The following is a 15,625-nucleotide window of genomic DNA, read 5'->3' as shown; positions in this document are numbered from 1 at the left end:
ATTGAATAAATACTTATAGTCCAAAGAATGTTTTTAAAAAGTTCTTTTTTTGTTTTCTTTTGTTCTGTTTTTGTTCCCTCAGGTTTGTAAGCCTCACTTTATCCACACAGCTGTTATTTATTTGTTAAGGCTTTGAAGGTCACAGGAAAACCCAAATTTTACCATGACTGTCATAATCCTCATCCACCAGTAGGTGTCATCACTGGTTCATTTTTAAGATTTTTTTCCTCCATGAAAGGTTAAAAATTGCCACTTCTGGTGGCAAAAGGGTGGAGTAACACCCCCCCCCTTTCTTCACTTTTGGAAGGGTTTTTTTTGCTTCTTGGGAGTTTCTACCCTTCAGGAAAGTAGGTAGGATAGAGAAAATCAATGTTCTCACCCAGATTCAAGCACACTGTTTACGATCAGCTTAAATTAGTGCTTTTGACTTCCATTGCTTGCAGCTGGGGCTGGACTCTGAAGTTAAGCCAGCCTTTCTCCTGTTGATTTCTGGAAGGCTTCTCCTGGACTGATCAGGTTGACTGCTGTCTCTCCTAGGTCCCTGGGACTTCCTTCCTTCATTGCCACCTCTGGGCTTTTGGCCCATTTAGGGTCCCCTAATGTTGCGCACGAATTCAAAGACAAATTAAATCCACTAATTGGGTTGCAAAGAAAATGAAATTTATTGCTAACAAAGAAAAGAAAACAGTGGTTTGCAAATTGTGGTGGATCTGAGTCAAGACTTCACACAGGAAGTTCCCAAACAACGGATCACACGTGAGCCACGTTGAGCAGTCATTTTTATTCATCCTATTGCAATGTCCCATTTCCCTTCCCCTTTGGTCCCATTGGATAGGCCCGCAGAGGTCACAATCTATCAGAAGTGCCTGTCTTTGTCTGCTCAGGTTACCTCAACAACTGACATACTACCATATATGGGCATGTTGTTGTTCCAGTAAAAATTCACAGTTTGTTCTTTGGTTTTGGTGCACTAATCCTGTTTATTTTTAAAACATCCTTTTGCCTTGAACTGTTTCCCTCAAATTCCCTCCTTTTATTTTTATACTATTTTAAAAATAAAATTAAAGAAACTTTTGGAGATTGTTCCGTATTTCTTGTTCCCTTTCACATTCCACTATATTGGTCCCTTCAATCAGTTTTAAAATTTCTACTTTCTTAAAATTTAGGTTTTCATAGCCTGAAGTGTGATTCTTTGAGGATTTATCCACTTTTACTATTAGCATGGTTTCCTTTTCCCCTGTTTCTATGGATTCAGTAATCAATTTCATACTCCCAATTGTACTTTCAACAATCATTCTGATGATTGGAATTAGACAGGGTAATAACATTAATCCTAGAAATCCTACTGTTAACATAAATAAAGCTTGTTTCCAATTCCTAAACATTCCTCCCAGTAATCCCCCATCATCAAGTATTCCAGTCCAGGTTTGGACCAGTACATGGGCTATTTTCCTCATTCTATTTGTTATCTCCTCAGTGGTCTTCCTTTCATCGTCTATTTGCAGACAACAGTTGGTTAAGTTAAATTTTCCGCAAACCCCTCCTTCTTCTGCCAATAAATAATCCAATGCTAACCTATTTTGATAAATTCCAGTCCTCATCTGGGTATTTTGTTTAGCCAACTTATTCAATGCTGACGCTGTTTCATTAGTAACAATTTCCAGAAATGCTTGTAACCTAATAATGCGATTCAGCATATAAATTGGAGTCCTATATCCCCATGATCCATCCTCAGCCCAAGTAGTAGGTCCATACACCTGTATTATATGCCCAGGTGGCCATTCATTATCCTTCCAATCCCCAATTTTCAATGATCGCTTTTTCCTAGCTCCCTTATCCTTGTATACTGCTATTCCAAGTTTTTCCCCTTGAGGAATGGGAAGTAGGAAAAAACTAGGTTTTATATTCCCCAATACACATGAACCACAGCAATTGTTAGGTAGGCTGGTATATGCAAATTTTCCACAGATCCAATAAAATCCTTGCAGAGTGGGCCATTCTTGAGATGCATTGTTCCATAACCCCTGTAAAACTGTGTTATTAAAAGGATTTTGGTCAATACTATGCATAGTTCCCCAATTCTGAATACTTGAATTCCCATAAGATCTCTGGCCTTCGCATACCATGGTTCCTACTTCTTCCTGGTTTTGGGAGCAATTTCTCTGGAAGCAGAAGTGACCTACAATGGATGTAGTTAAGGAACATTTTTTACTTTTCTTTGTTAATTTAGTAGCCCAAGTAGACATAATGTTAATGTCTTGGATATCAATTTCTTTAGCTTCCCAAGGCCATTGTTCCCCCATATTTGTTCCACCACATACATAGCAATTCTTTACTCCCAGTGTAGTGGCTATTCTTTCTGCTAGTTCTATGAAGAGATTTTTGGTAAGAAAGGTGAGTCCCAAGGTATCAGGGTGATTAGCCTTCTCAAGCTCGTCATAAAAGGAGTGGAATAATCTTTTTTTCTATTGGGACAAATTTTTCCTGGTTACTTTAATGGTGATGCAGGTGTTCAGGTCCTTTCCTGTACCCTCAATTCGCAACCCATATTCTTGTGATCCTTCTTCAGGATCCACAAAAATGTAAGCATGTGGGGGTACAATGGTCTTCTAAGCGATCAGATTGCCCTACCCCCTTGGTTAAATTAAACCAACTGCTCTTATCTGTCCACACTCTAGGTGGGCCCCTACCATCAGAATACCAAATTGCCTGGGAAGCCCTGTAGGTGCTTCCTCTCTGTTGCTGTTGGCTGTAAACATATATCCTTTGTGTGAGATAACTCCGCTGCCAATTCAGGCCCCAACAGGTGGTCCAAGGGCTAAACCTCATGGCATAGCAGGCATCAAAACAGACCCTACTCTGTTGTTTAGCTGAGGTACTGGTGTTTTGTCCTAATAATAATTTTGACCTTTTCCACCTTGAGAGAGAAATACCTGAATGGTTGTTTGATATTTCACACTAGAGGGGTCAACGCATGTAACCTTCCTGTTTCTTTACACAGGGAAAATCGGGTGGTATTATGAACACATGTTCCTACCACCTTCTGGCAGCTTATCTGAGTATGATATTGTTGTAATTCCGTGTCAGCCTGTGCTCCCAGCAGCTGAGTCCGAGGGATCCAAGGAGGAGGTAGAGGAGGAGGAGGAGGAGGGGTTTGGAGAGCCTTCGGTGTCAGAGGGAGGCTCTGATGCATTGCAAGACTTTCAGTCGGAGGAAGAGCCCGCCGGGAGAGCGTGGAAGGTCCGGGTGGCATCTGCCGCGAGGAAGGTGCGTCTGAGGCGGGATGGGTGGGGTCTGAGTCAACAACTGTCCAGATGACATTGTGGCCCTTGCTCTCAGGCAGTTCAACGATGAAGTCCATGGCTATGTCCTGCCAAGGCTGGGTGGGGTCGGCTACCCGCTGGAGAAGGCCCAATGGCTTTCCAACGAAGGGTTTAGCAGTGGCGCAGACGTGGCACTTCCGCACATAATCTGTCTTTTACGTATTGCCCTGTTAACCGCCCTGAGTCTCTTGAGAGAAGGGCGGTATATAAATTAAATAAATAAATAAATAAATAAATAAATAAATAAATAAATAATTCTCGATGGTACTTTTCATGTGAGGCCACCAAAACTGCCGGCGCGCCAGGTGCAGGGTCTTCAAGAACCCAAAATGCCCTGCCTGCTTGGCGTCATGGCACTGGTATAGATGAAGGGCGATCCCGCATTGTCAGGAGGTCCGGATGGGCCTGCAGCCAGTCGTCCACCCGAAGGGCCTTCCTGAGCTCATGGCACAGACTTTCCTTTGCCACCTGGGCCGTTTCCCCTACCCGAACTGCCCCCTCCGCCTCTGCTGGCACGAGCGCCTGTACCACCTCCCTTTTGCTATCGTACTGCGGCATGCAGGACAAAGTGTCCGCTAGAAAGTTCCTCCCTCCTGGAACATACTTCAAAGTGAAGCGGAAATGGCAGAAGTATAGCGCCCACCGGACATGCTTGGGCGACAACCGCCGGGGCGTTTGAAGGGCCTCCAGGTTCTTATGATCCGTCCATACTTCAAACGTGTGGGTGGCCCCCTCCAGGTGATGCCACCACGTTTCCAGGGCCCAACGGACCGCGAAAGCCTCCTTCTCCCAGATCGCCCAGGCTCATTCGGTGGGAGTAAGTTTCTTGGAGGCATATGCACAAGGCTGGAGCACCCCTTTGCTGTTCCGTTGGAGGAGGACGGCCCCAAGAGCAACGTCGCTTGTGTCTGCCTGGACCACATAGGGCAGATCATGGTTTGGATGCAGCAGGACAGGTTCCTTGGCAAACAGGGTTTTGAGTGCTTCAAAGGCCCATTGGCATGTCATGGACCATGCCAGTTTGAGCCCCGGTCATGGCTGTACCACTAACTGTCGTGTGCGCAAGAGGTCCGTAAGTGGCAAAGCAATGGCTGCAAAACATGGAATGAACTGCCGGTAGAAGTTAGCGAAGCCCAGGAAACTTTGCAACTGGTGACGAGTCCGTGGGGCTTACCATTGCCGGATAGCCTCCACCTTCTTGGGGTCCATCTCCACCCCGGCTGCAGATATCATATATCCCAGGTAATCCAATTGCGTCCTGTGGAATTCGCACTTGGACAGTTTGACGTACAGCTGTGCCTCCCGTAGCTTGGCCAACACCTGCCGCACCAAGATGACATGTTCCTCCACCGTCATCGTGTAGATGAGGATGTCGTCCAGGTAGACCAGGACCCCACGGTACAAGAACTCATGCAGGACCTGGATCAGATGTACCATCTGCTACCCCCCCAGAGGTCAGAGATCTATGGGGGGTATGCCTTACCCTGGATGTGTATTCCAGGCTGCTTCCCTGATCAGGCCTGTGACCGTTGTGAGAGGGCGGTGGCCGACCTGTTTCGGAGGTTACCCAGCTCGAGTGGCAGTGGAGCTGGTTTGGCGGACTGGAGATCTATCTAACTTCTGGCTTTAGATCCTCCTTATCGATCATGGGACTGCCTTTGCTGGACTTGCATGGACAATTTTGGCTTGCCTATATTACACCAGCACGGACTTATTCGCTCTCAGGGGTGCCCCCCCTTCCTGGGTGCGACCCGCCTTTTTCTCTACTTCTCCTCTTGATGACGGGCCCAATTGTTGGGACCCTGAGAGATGGTTGGGCAGGGATAGGAGCCTCTGGTATAAATCTAATAAGAGGCTCCTGGTTTGCTTTTTATCAAAATATTTTACAAGGTTAGGGAGGGGGGAGGGATTGCGGGTTTGGTTGGATTTTGGGGGGTGTCCACCAACCGCTGTTCAGTCCAGGCCCGGGACAGATCGCAGTGGGATGGGGCCTGGGTTGGGCGCCTCCGGGGCCCCGGAGTGGGGTGTGGGATTTTCTATCCCCACGACATCTGGGAATGGCAGCAGACGATTGTACAGAGGGCCGTATCGACATCCGGGAGCGCGTCCCTGCTGTCTCCAAGCGGTGATGTGCTCCGACTCTCTGGTTTCGACCCGTGGTTCCAGGAACGAGGGTGAGCAGCCACCTAAGCTTAGGCTTGTGTATTGTAACGCCAGGTCCGTAGTTAATAAGGCTCCTCTCATCTGAGATTTGGTTGAGGAGCGTGCGGACCTGGCTTGCATTACGGAGACCTGGTTGGGCCCAGAGGGTGGTGTCCCTCTGACTGAACTCTGCCCTCCAGGCTTCTGGGTGCTCCACCGGCCTCGGGCTCAGGGTAGGGGCGGGGGTGTGGCAGTGGTTGTGAGGGAGACCTTATGTCCGTGGGAAGCCACCATTGTCCAGATATCCGGGTGTGAGTCACTCCTCCTGAGATGTGGCCCTAGGGCTCAGTTGGGCTTGCTGCTGGTGTACCCTGCCTGAACTTCTCGATATCCTCTCGGGTTTGGTGATTGAGTTCCCCAAACTTATGATTTTGGGGGACTTTAATCTGCCATCCCTGAGGGGATCATCAGAGTTGGCTCGGGAGTTCATGGCTTCCATGATGGCCATGGACCTGATGCAAGTAATTCAGGGCCCGACTCATGGGGGGGGTCACACGCTCGATTTTGTTTTTCTATCTCGACGGTGGTTAGATGATCTGGGTGGGGGTTCTCCAATTATTATGCCCCTGTCATGGACCGATCATCATCTCCTGCGACTGGCCTTCCGTTTCGCCACCCCCCATCGCTGGGCCACGGAACCGACAAGATGGTTCTGCCCCAGGCACCTAATGGACCCTGAGCGGTTTCAGGTGGCGCTTGGGTCCCCGCCTGCCGCCTTCGCTCACAGCCCGGCCGATGCCTTGGTAGAAGCCTGGGAAAAGGCAGCCACGGAGGCACTCGACCGCGTTGTACCCATGCGGCCCCTGACCCGGCGCAGATTCCAGTGGCCTCCATGGTTTTCCGTTGAGCTCCGGGAGATGAAGCGTCGGAGACGGGGCCTAGAGAGCTGTTGGAGATCCAGCCGGTCTGAATCCGACCGATTGCGACTAAGGTCCTCTACGAGGTCTTATCTCGCAGCGATGAGGGCGGCAAAGTCTAATTACTTTGCTGCCCTCATCGCGTCCGCAGATAACCGCCCGGCCGCCCTGTTCAGGGTCACCCGCTCCCTCCTTAATCAGGAGGTGAGGGAGGAGCCCTTGCAGGATTGTGCCGAGGAGTTTAGCCAACATCTGGCGGACAAAATCGCTCGAATTCAGGCCGGTTTGGACTCCGACTGGGCAGAGTCTGACAGAGGTGACACGAGCGTTCTTGGTGATGTTATCTGGGATGAGTTCGACCCTGTGACTCCGGAGGATGTGGACAGGATCATGGGGAAGCTGAGCTCCACCACATGTTTATTGGACCTGTGCCCCTCCTGGCTGGTTTATGCGGCTCGGGAGGGGACACGAGGCTCGCTCCAGGCAGTGATAACTGCTTCTTTAAGTGAGGGTAGCTTTTCTGCCACCTTGAAGGAGGCGGTGGTGAGGCCCCTCCTCAAGAAGCCTGCCCTGGACCCGGCTATTTTGAATAACTAATCGCTTTATTGCGAAGGTTGTTGAGAGCGTGGTGGTGCATCAGCTCCCTCTGTTCCTGGAGGAAGCGGATTATCTGGACCCATACCAATCGGGCTTTAGGCCCGGGTACAGCACGGAGACAGCATTGGTCGCACTGGTGAATGATCTCTGGCAGGCTCGGGACAGGGGATGTTCCTCTGTCCTAGTCCTATTAGACCTCTCAGCAGCTTTCAATACCATCGACCATGGTATCTTACTGCGGTGTCTCATGGGGTTGGGAGTGGGGGACACTGTTCTTCAGTGGTTCTCCTCCTACCTCCTGGGACGTTCGCAGTCGGTGCTGACAGGAGGGCAGGGGTCGGCCTCGAGGCATCTCGTTTATGAAGTTCCTCAGGGGTCGGTCCTCTCGCCTCTCCTGTTCAACATCTATATGAAGCCACTGGGTGAGATCATTCGTGGTTTTGGAGTGGGGTATCATCAGTACGCCGATGATACCCAGCTTTTCATCTCTACCCCAAACCACCCCAGTGATGCCCTCGATGTGATGTCCCGTTGCCTAGAGGCGGTTCGGGTCTGGATGGGGAGGAACAGGCTTTGGCTCAATCCCGACAAGACCGAGTGGTTGTACATTCCGGCATCTCGGGAAATTCAGTTCATTCCATCTTTAACCATGGGGGGTGAGGTGTTACCCCCCTGTAGATAGGGTTCGCAACTTGGGTGTCCTTCTGGATTCACAGCTCAGTTTGGAAGACCATGTAGGAGTGGTGACCACGGGGGCTTTTGCCCAGGTTTGCCTGGTGCGCCAGTTGCGACCCTATCTGGACCGGGATGCCCTGCGTACAGTCACTCATGTGCTCGTGACCTCTCGTATAGACTACTGCAATGCTTTGTACATGGGGCTGCCCTTGAGGACCACTCGGAGGCTTCAGCTGGTGCAGAATGCAGCCGCGCGAGTTGTGATGGGGGTCTCCCGATACTCCCATGTAACGCCTCTTCTCCGCGAGCTGCATTGGCTTCCAGTTGCCCTTCGGGTGAGATTCAAGGTGCTGGTGATTACCTATAAAGCCCTAAATGGCTGTTCTGAACCAGCCCTCTTCTGGCCTTGTAGTAAGGCAAACCCCTATTCAGAAAGAAGAGACTGGAGAGCGTCCAAGGCTAAAAGGCATCAGCCAAGATTTATTACGCAGTTAACAAAAACACTAGAGCTTGACTCCTCAAGCGGAAGAGTTGCTTTCAGCAACCAGCCCCTCCCCAAACACTCCTTTTATAGAGAGCTCAGGGCGTGGTCTCCCTGTGCCTCCTCCCGAGGAGTCCCACAGCCTTTCTTTGTTTGTTCCTGCTCGACTGCCTCCTGCGTCGGGCGTCCTTGAACAGGGCCAGCTGTGGGTCATCTTCCTCCGCACTCTCGGGCTCACGCAGCTGAGAAGAGGTTCCCGGCTGAGGGCTCTGCAAAGCCTCCAAACCATCATCAGCCGGTTCGTCACCCAAACACACCTCCTCCCCCTCATCTGAGTCATCCGATACATCTGAGCCGGGTGCCGAACCCACAGGCTGACCCTGAGTCACAACAATGGCATGGGTCCAGATTACTTACGGGAGCACCTGCTGCCGGCGTCATCTTTCCTTCATCCTGTGCGCTCCCACAGAGAGGGCCTCCTCAGGGTGCCGTCGGTCAGAGAGTGTCAGCTTGCAGCCCTCAGGAGGAGAGCATTCTCTGTGGGCGCACCAGCCCTTTGGAATCAATTACCGGTTGAGCTCCGGATGGCTCCCGACCTTCGCTCTTTCCGCCGGGATCTGAAAACCTGGTTATTTGAACAGGCCGGCCTGGTTTAAGGGGTTTAAGGGGTTGGGGTATTTTTTAATTATTTATTGTTAGGGCTTAATTAATTAAATTTTATTTTAACTTTTGTATGTAATGCTTTTATTGCCCTGTACACCGCCCTGAGTCCTTCGAGAGAAGGGCGGTATAGAAATTCAATAAATAAATAAATAAATAAATAAATAAATAAATAAATAAATAAATAAATAAATAACTGCATGAATACTGCGGGGGCTCCCTGCAGCCTGAACGGCATCACCCGAAACTGAAAACTACCGAGGGGACAGTTAAACGCTGTTTTCCACTCGTCCCCGGCCTTAATCCTGATCCGGTAATATGCCTCCCTCAGGTCCATTTTTGTGAACACCCGACCCTTAGCCAGGTGTGCTAGCAAATCCTTCATTAATGGGAGGGGGTAGAGGTGTTCGACACACACTGCATTGACTCCCCCAGTAGTCAACACACAGACGAAGGGTCCCATCCTTCTTTTCGCGGAACATAACAGGCGCCACCATCCTGGACTGTGCAGGCTGAATAAACCCCCTCTCCAGGTTCTTGTCGATGTATCACCGGAGCTCCTGCATCTCCTTCAGCGACATGGCATACATGCGGGGTTTAGGTAGCCTGGCACCAGGCTCTAACTCGATAGCACAGTCTGTGGGTCGGTGGGGTGGCAACGTGTTGCATTCGTGCTCATTAAACACATCCATCAGATCGGAGTAGGCCCGGGGCACCTGGGCCTCCTGGTCTAACCCGACCCCACAGGCCTTCTCCTGCTCCCCCATGTTGCCATGAAAGTGTGCTCCAGAGGGGGCTGGGGTCCCAACCCAAGATGGAGGTGTCGACAGCCCCCCTCCCACCAAATCGTGGGGCCCCACCTGTCCAGCCATGTGAGCCCCAGGATGACTGCTTCCATCATGGAGTGCACTACAACAAACCGCAAGGTCTCCCAATGGCTTCCCATCTCTAATCTGACCGGTTCTGTAAGGTGGGTGATGAGCGCCCCACCCAGGAGAGACCCATCCACTTGTTGGAACCAAACGGGAGTCGCCAGTTGTCTTAGCGTGACTCCCAATTCAGCCGCCACTGCCTGGCTTATGAGGCATCGGGTACTTCCCGAATCGATAAGGGCTTTGAATGCCCTCTTCCGTCCCATCAGTGGGCTGACCAGCAGCACTGAGAACACAAAAGGGCACACCGGAGCACTTACCAGTGGGTCCTCCTCCTGCTCCTGTTCCTTGGGACTCTTGTACTGCGTGGGCTGGGCAGTCACTGGAACGTCCACGCAGAGAGGGGTCGTTGTCCTGGGCGTTTCGCTGAATATTTGGTGAGTGGCCCGTGACCACTCTACGGTCTTCCTAGGGGTGGGACCCCGCACCGGGGAAACAGAAGGAGCCGCCCGGGCCAGTGGCAGTGGGCACTCAGCCGCCCAATGACCCGGTTGGTTGCACCTGAAGCACCGGATGGTAGCTCGTAATGGCTGAATAGGGGGTCTTGACGATGCCATCACGGGTCACTCCTCTGGTTTTGCCTTCTTGGTAGGCTGCCGACCACTGGGTATGACCTCAGGCCTTCCCCGGACGTCCTGTAGTCTGATATCCAGCTCTACAGCCACCCGAAACCACTCCTGCAACTGAGCTGGGACACCGCGCACTACACAGGCCCAGCGAAGAGCACCGTCGAGCCTGGCCCTGAAGTGATGTATGAGAAGGCGCTCTGGCCATGAGCACAGTTTCCCAGCCACCTTACAGAAATCCCCGACATAGTCCACTGCCAGTCTGCCCCGCTGACATAGGGTCAACACGGCTTCAGCACGATGCACCCGGGAAATGTCCTCGAAGCGGCCTCAAAGGGCCTCCAAAAAGAGACCGACGTCCCCGAGCTCGCGGGCGTGGTCGCTGTATAGGTCGGCCACCCAGGCTGCAGCCTCTCCCTGCAAGCAAGCCGTCACCGCCACCACCATCGCCCACTGGGACGCGTAGGCCTGGGCGTACTGGTCCATGTGGTTTATTACCTGACCCAGGAACATCGCCAGATGATCAGGGTGGCCGTCGTACGTCGCCGGCAGGGGTGGTGGCCCCCACACCACACCAGGACCCCAAGGCCCCGCCTGTGATCCCAAGGCTCGAGGTCCCCCGATCGGTCGCGTTGGATGCTGGCTGGGTCTTCCATCCGCTCCTGGCCAGGATCCTGAACTGCTTCGCACTGTGGCCGCTGGAGGCGGGCCCTCTGGAGCCCCTGCATGGGACATGCTTTGACTGGGTGGGCCCCGGAATCTTGGAGTGGCCAACCGGAAACGGGATGGGCCGGACCGTCCTGATTGGGTCCCTGTGAGGGACCACCGTCCCATTTCCAACTCAGAATCAGCGACCGTCCAAGGAGCAGGCTCTTGCCCACCAACCTCCCCGAACCTGTCTCTTAGGACGTCCATGGTTTGGCTGCCTGGGGCGGTGGAGTAGCTCCACTCCTCTCCATTGTCTTCCGTCAGGCACCGCTCTCTCCATTCCAGCGAAGCCCCTCTTGGCAGAGTCACCTGTCCCCGATCGGGCCCTCTGCATCCCAGGGCGGAGCTCAGCCACCACTCCCCTCCGCGGTCCCGGCTTCCAGTCTCCTGGGGCTCAACCACGGACTCCACCAGTGGAAGAGACCTCCCCTTTGGTCTCACCGTTGGAAGCGCCTCCTCCCCCACTTCCACCACTTCAGGAGGCATTGCAGCAGCACCGGCCGCATCCTCTGTAGCAGCCGCTGGAGCGGCCCCTTGCGTACCTTCTGCCATGTCCGACTCCCCCAGGAGGGTACACAGCAAGAAGAGGGTGAATGCTGACTTACTCTCGGCCCCATCCGTGGTAGCAGGAAAAATGCACAGCCGGAATGATTGTCGATTCCACAGAAAAGCGTTTATTGCAAGGCAAACAGCAATCCATGAAAAGGCGAAGTCAGCGTTGGCTGCTACCCACAACCAATGCTGCTAAATAGCCGGCCGAGGCATACGCCCATGCCCCGCCCAAACAGGCCAACATCCGCCTCCCCCCCTATTTACACCCCACCCTCCCCCGTCAATGTCCTTTGATTCTCGCCCTGACACCCAGTGCTCTCCTCCTGCCAGATATGTACCCACCCGGCCCTAAATCCGCGACCCCGCACCCCACCACCTCCACCCACAACAACCATCCCCCACCCAAAGACGTTCCCTACCCGACCCCGGGCCCTGGACACCCCTCCACCACCCACAGTCCCTGGTACTGCTGTAGACCCGTCCCCGCAGGCTCGTTCATTGAGTTCGGTCTCTCGCCACGGGCTTCAGGAGACGGGAGCCAGCAACTGCCTCACGGCAGGCCCACCAGCAAAATGTCCTCTTGCCGGCACCGGGTCCGGCCCCGGCGTCATAGGCGCAACTCCTGAGGACGAACGAGATCCCGGTCGGCAAACCTGAGCAGGCACCAGCCCCTCTCTTGACAAGGAATCCACGGAGCAAGCTGGCGCCGGGCAGGGCCCGGCAAGGAGGTTCTGTGCATGCGCGCGCTTCCCAACTGATCAGGAGTTCTCAGGATGCCTAGGCAGGCGCCTCTCGGCCAGCCCGGAGAGCGTGGAAGGTCCGGGTGGCGTCTGCCGCGAGGAAGGTGCGTCTGAGGCAGGATGGGTGGGGTCTGAGTCTCCTGCCGCGGGGAGGACCCGTGGGCGGGGTACTCCAGCCGGTCGCAACCCCCCTGCTGAATGTCAGGCCCGTGGGGCTCGACAGTTTGACTCTTGTTTGAGGTTTGAATCATTTCTTTTTGTTAAGGAAAATATTCTGCTGCTTTTTTGTTTGAAGGACTTTATTATTTGGAACTGTAAATAAATTTGGGTTGGTTTTTCCAGCCTATTGATTTAAAAAGAAAAAAGAGGTTGTCCTTGAAGTAAACTGGTACTGTCATAGGCTGGAACAGAACAGATATGTCAGAGTTTTGATTATCTTATTACCCATTTTGGTGGTTTTAATGCAAGCACTGCAGTTATCAGAGTTATTTATACTTTGCTGTTTACTAGTCTTTCTCTCTGGTCTAATTTTTAAACAATTGTGATAAAGGGTCTAAAGGAAAATAAATAAAGGTTATTCTTTTATAAATGGTACCAAATGTAACACCAATGAATTGTATCAAATGTAACACTAAGATGTGGGGGCCATCTATTTCCTGTTTAGACAGAGAATTCACACATGGTAATCAACAAAGTTCTTTTGAAATGTTAAAAAGGATACTCACCTCAAGAAGGTGAGTAAAACAAGATAGTGTAGTGACGAATGTAAGGAAGTTGTTACAATAAGTCTTTTGGAAGTAAAGGTTCAAAGAAGATCTTTTAGAAATGTAAATGACTTCAAAGACTAACTTAAGTTTCTTGGGGGGGCATGTATTGAGAAAAGAAAGTATAAATGCTTGCTTTGAAACTTGCTCAGCGCGCTGTTTGAACCCAATCCAACTTGGGAAGGGTCTAAGAGGCCGCGTTTGCAAACGCTTTCTTTCTTTATTATTTTCTTTATTATTTTCAATTTCTTTTCAATAAATCTTTGTTTTTGTTAACCAGACTTGTCTTTGAGTTGTGAGTATCAAATTTTGGGTTTTTAAATCTCACAATCTTGGCGACCAAAGGTGGGGCTTGAAAGAGCCTCTTGGGGCGAGCTGTTCTCAGTAAAGTCCAGGGGCGCGCCTGTTGATTTCAACTGCCTGGAGTTGTCTAAGATCTAGCTTCCCATTGCAGGCTCCGAGCCAAACTAAATTAACAATTCTGGTCTACCAAATCAAAGAATAGGAAAAAGGAAGAGAGTCAACAACTGAGGCCCAGGACCAGGTAACCCAGTGCACTGGCCCAGGTAAGAAACTTTTGCCCCGAAGGAGGGAAGCACGCAATTGTACCTGGGTGGTCAGGAGAGCGATTGTGGGAGGTTTCTGCGATAATGGCTGTGTGAGTGTGATGGGCTGTGTTCTGGGAACACTGGTAAGTCCAAAGCGAGTGCGGACCTGAAAGGTTGCATTTCCTTAACCCATGAGGGGAAAGGACAGCCTGAAGGGAAGTGAACTGGTGTTGGAAATTTTGAGTGGCCATAAGATCGAGAACCTCAGGGAACCATAATCAGGGAAACTCTCAAAGAAGATGGGCAATTGTTGTAGTTGTTGTAAACCTAAAGAAAAGAAAATTCAAAGAAATAAAAGCAAGTTTTTCTTCTATCTTTTTCTTTTAATCTAGCTCTTTGGACTATTCAGTTCCCTTTGTCAAAGGTGAGGTGAGGAGGGTGCTACTTTTCCCCTCCCCCTTTACACTTGCAAAAGACCCCAGGTTCAAAATTCCTTTTAGTCTTTCCCCACTGTCTTTTGAAGTTGGTGGGATAAATTGGAGGTAACCATAAATGTTTTTCCCCCTTTTTTAATTAAAAGGGGAGACCTGTTTTGGCCTAAAACCCCAAATTGATATGTGTGTTTTATTTTGTTATATATATATATTTGGACATTTGGAACATTAAGCTTGGACTTGGAATGGTGAGAAAAATAGGAGATGGTTAAAGGGCCCTATAGAAACCATGTTCGGTTGGAATCACCTCATGATTTTTCTCACGTCTTGTAAGACAAGCCATATGTCTAAATAAATTTTGTTTTAATAGTATCTGTGTATATATGTCTGTCTGTGTTGTTCTGTGTTATTTCCAAGACTTGGAAGAGGGTCAAAATCCTTTCTGATAACACCAAACAAAAAGGTCTTATTTAACAATGTATGGTTTGTCTGGAGAAAGTATGAAATGAAATTTTTGTATGTGAAATTGTTTATGCAAGCAGTCAGAATGGAAGTGAATGAGTTAATTTGCTGATATGTAAATGTGTGTGTTAGCCTTCAAACATCACTCACCCCCACCAGTCCCAGGAAGGAATAGTAAATTGCAGATTTTATTGTTGTAAAAGTAAATGAAAAAACAACAACAATGAGACAAGTTTCATGGACAATGTGTGAGAGAATTTATGGAAAAGGCATGTGAAGGACAGCAAAAAAAAAATTAGTGGTGAGATTTTTGTAAAATTTCTTTTACTCCTGTCTCTTTCTCTTCCCCCCTCCCCAGTTACTTTACAAGAGAGAGAGAGAGAGAGAGAGAGAGAGAGAGAGAGAGAGAGGAGAGGGAGGGGAGAGGGGGGCTGGTCATTTTAACCATTTTTTTTTTCTGCTTAGAATTCTGGTCTGAGGAAGGGGGGGTGTGAAATGTAATGCCCACTCTTGCAGTTTCAGCTTGTAATTTTTTTTTGGAAAGAGGATACAGTAATTGTTGGACAATTTTTTGGAAATCTTTGAGTTTTAGAAATTACTCTAATCTTTTTGTGGAGTTGTTTTTTTTGTTTTTGATGTTTTTGTGTCTGTGTGCAGGACACATTGATGGAAGGTGATATCTGGGAGAATTGGGGGAATTGCAATTCTGTCCTTGTTTGGAACAGGGAAGGAGTTGGGAAGATTTTTTTTAGGATTGTGAATGGCTATGTTGTTTTGACTAATGATTTGCATGCAAAACTATTAGGGAAAGAGGCAGCCAGTGGCATTTTTGTCTAAAATTGACATTTGGGGAAGTCTTGGTGGTTAGCATTTCTTGTTAAGTGTGGGTAATTTTAAATCAGAAAGCCCAAAGGAGGTATCCACTTGCTCATAGCAAAGTAGTTGGGGAAAAAAGAAAAAAAAGACACAATGAAGGTGGGAGAGTAAATGGAAAGAAAATGGAAGTGGAAGCTGGGAGAATTTCCCTCCCTTAATCAGCACTAACCTGTGGATTTTATGCCTTACAACAGGCTCTGAGATTGTTAATAAAGGAAAAGGGGAACATATACACTGACTCCAAATAT

This window comes from Vipera ursinii, assembly GCF_947247035.1.
Source record: "Vipera ursinii genome assembly, chromosome: W".
Taxonomy (NCBI): Eukaryota; Metazoa; Chordata; class Lepidosauria; order Squamata; family Viperidae; genus Vipera; species Vipera ursinii.
Note: the sequence above shows the minus strand (reverse complement) of the source record.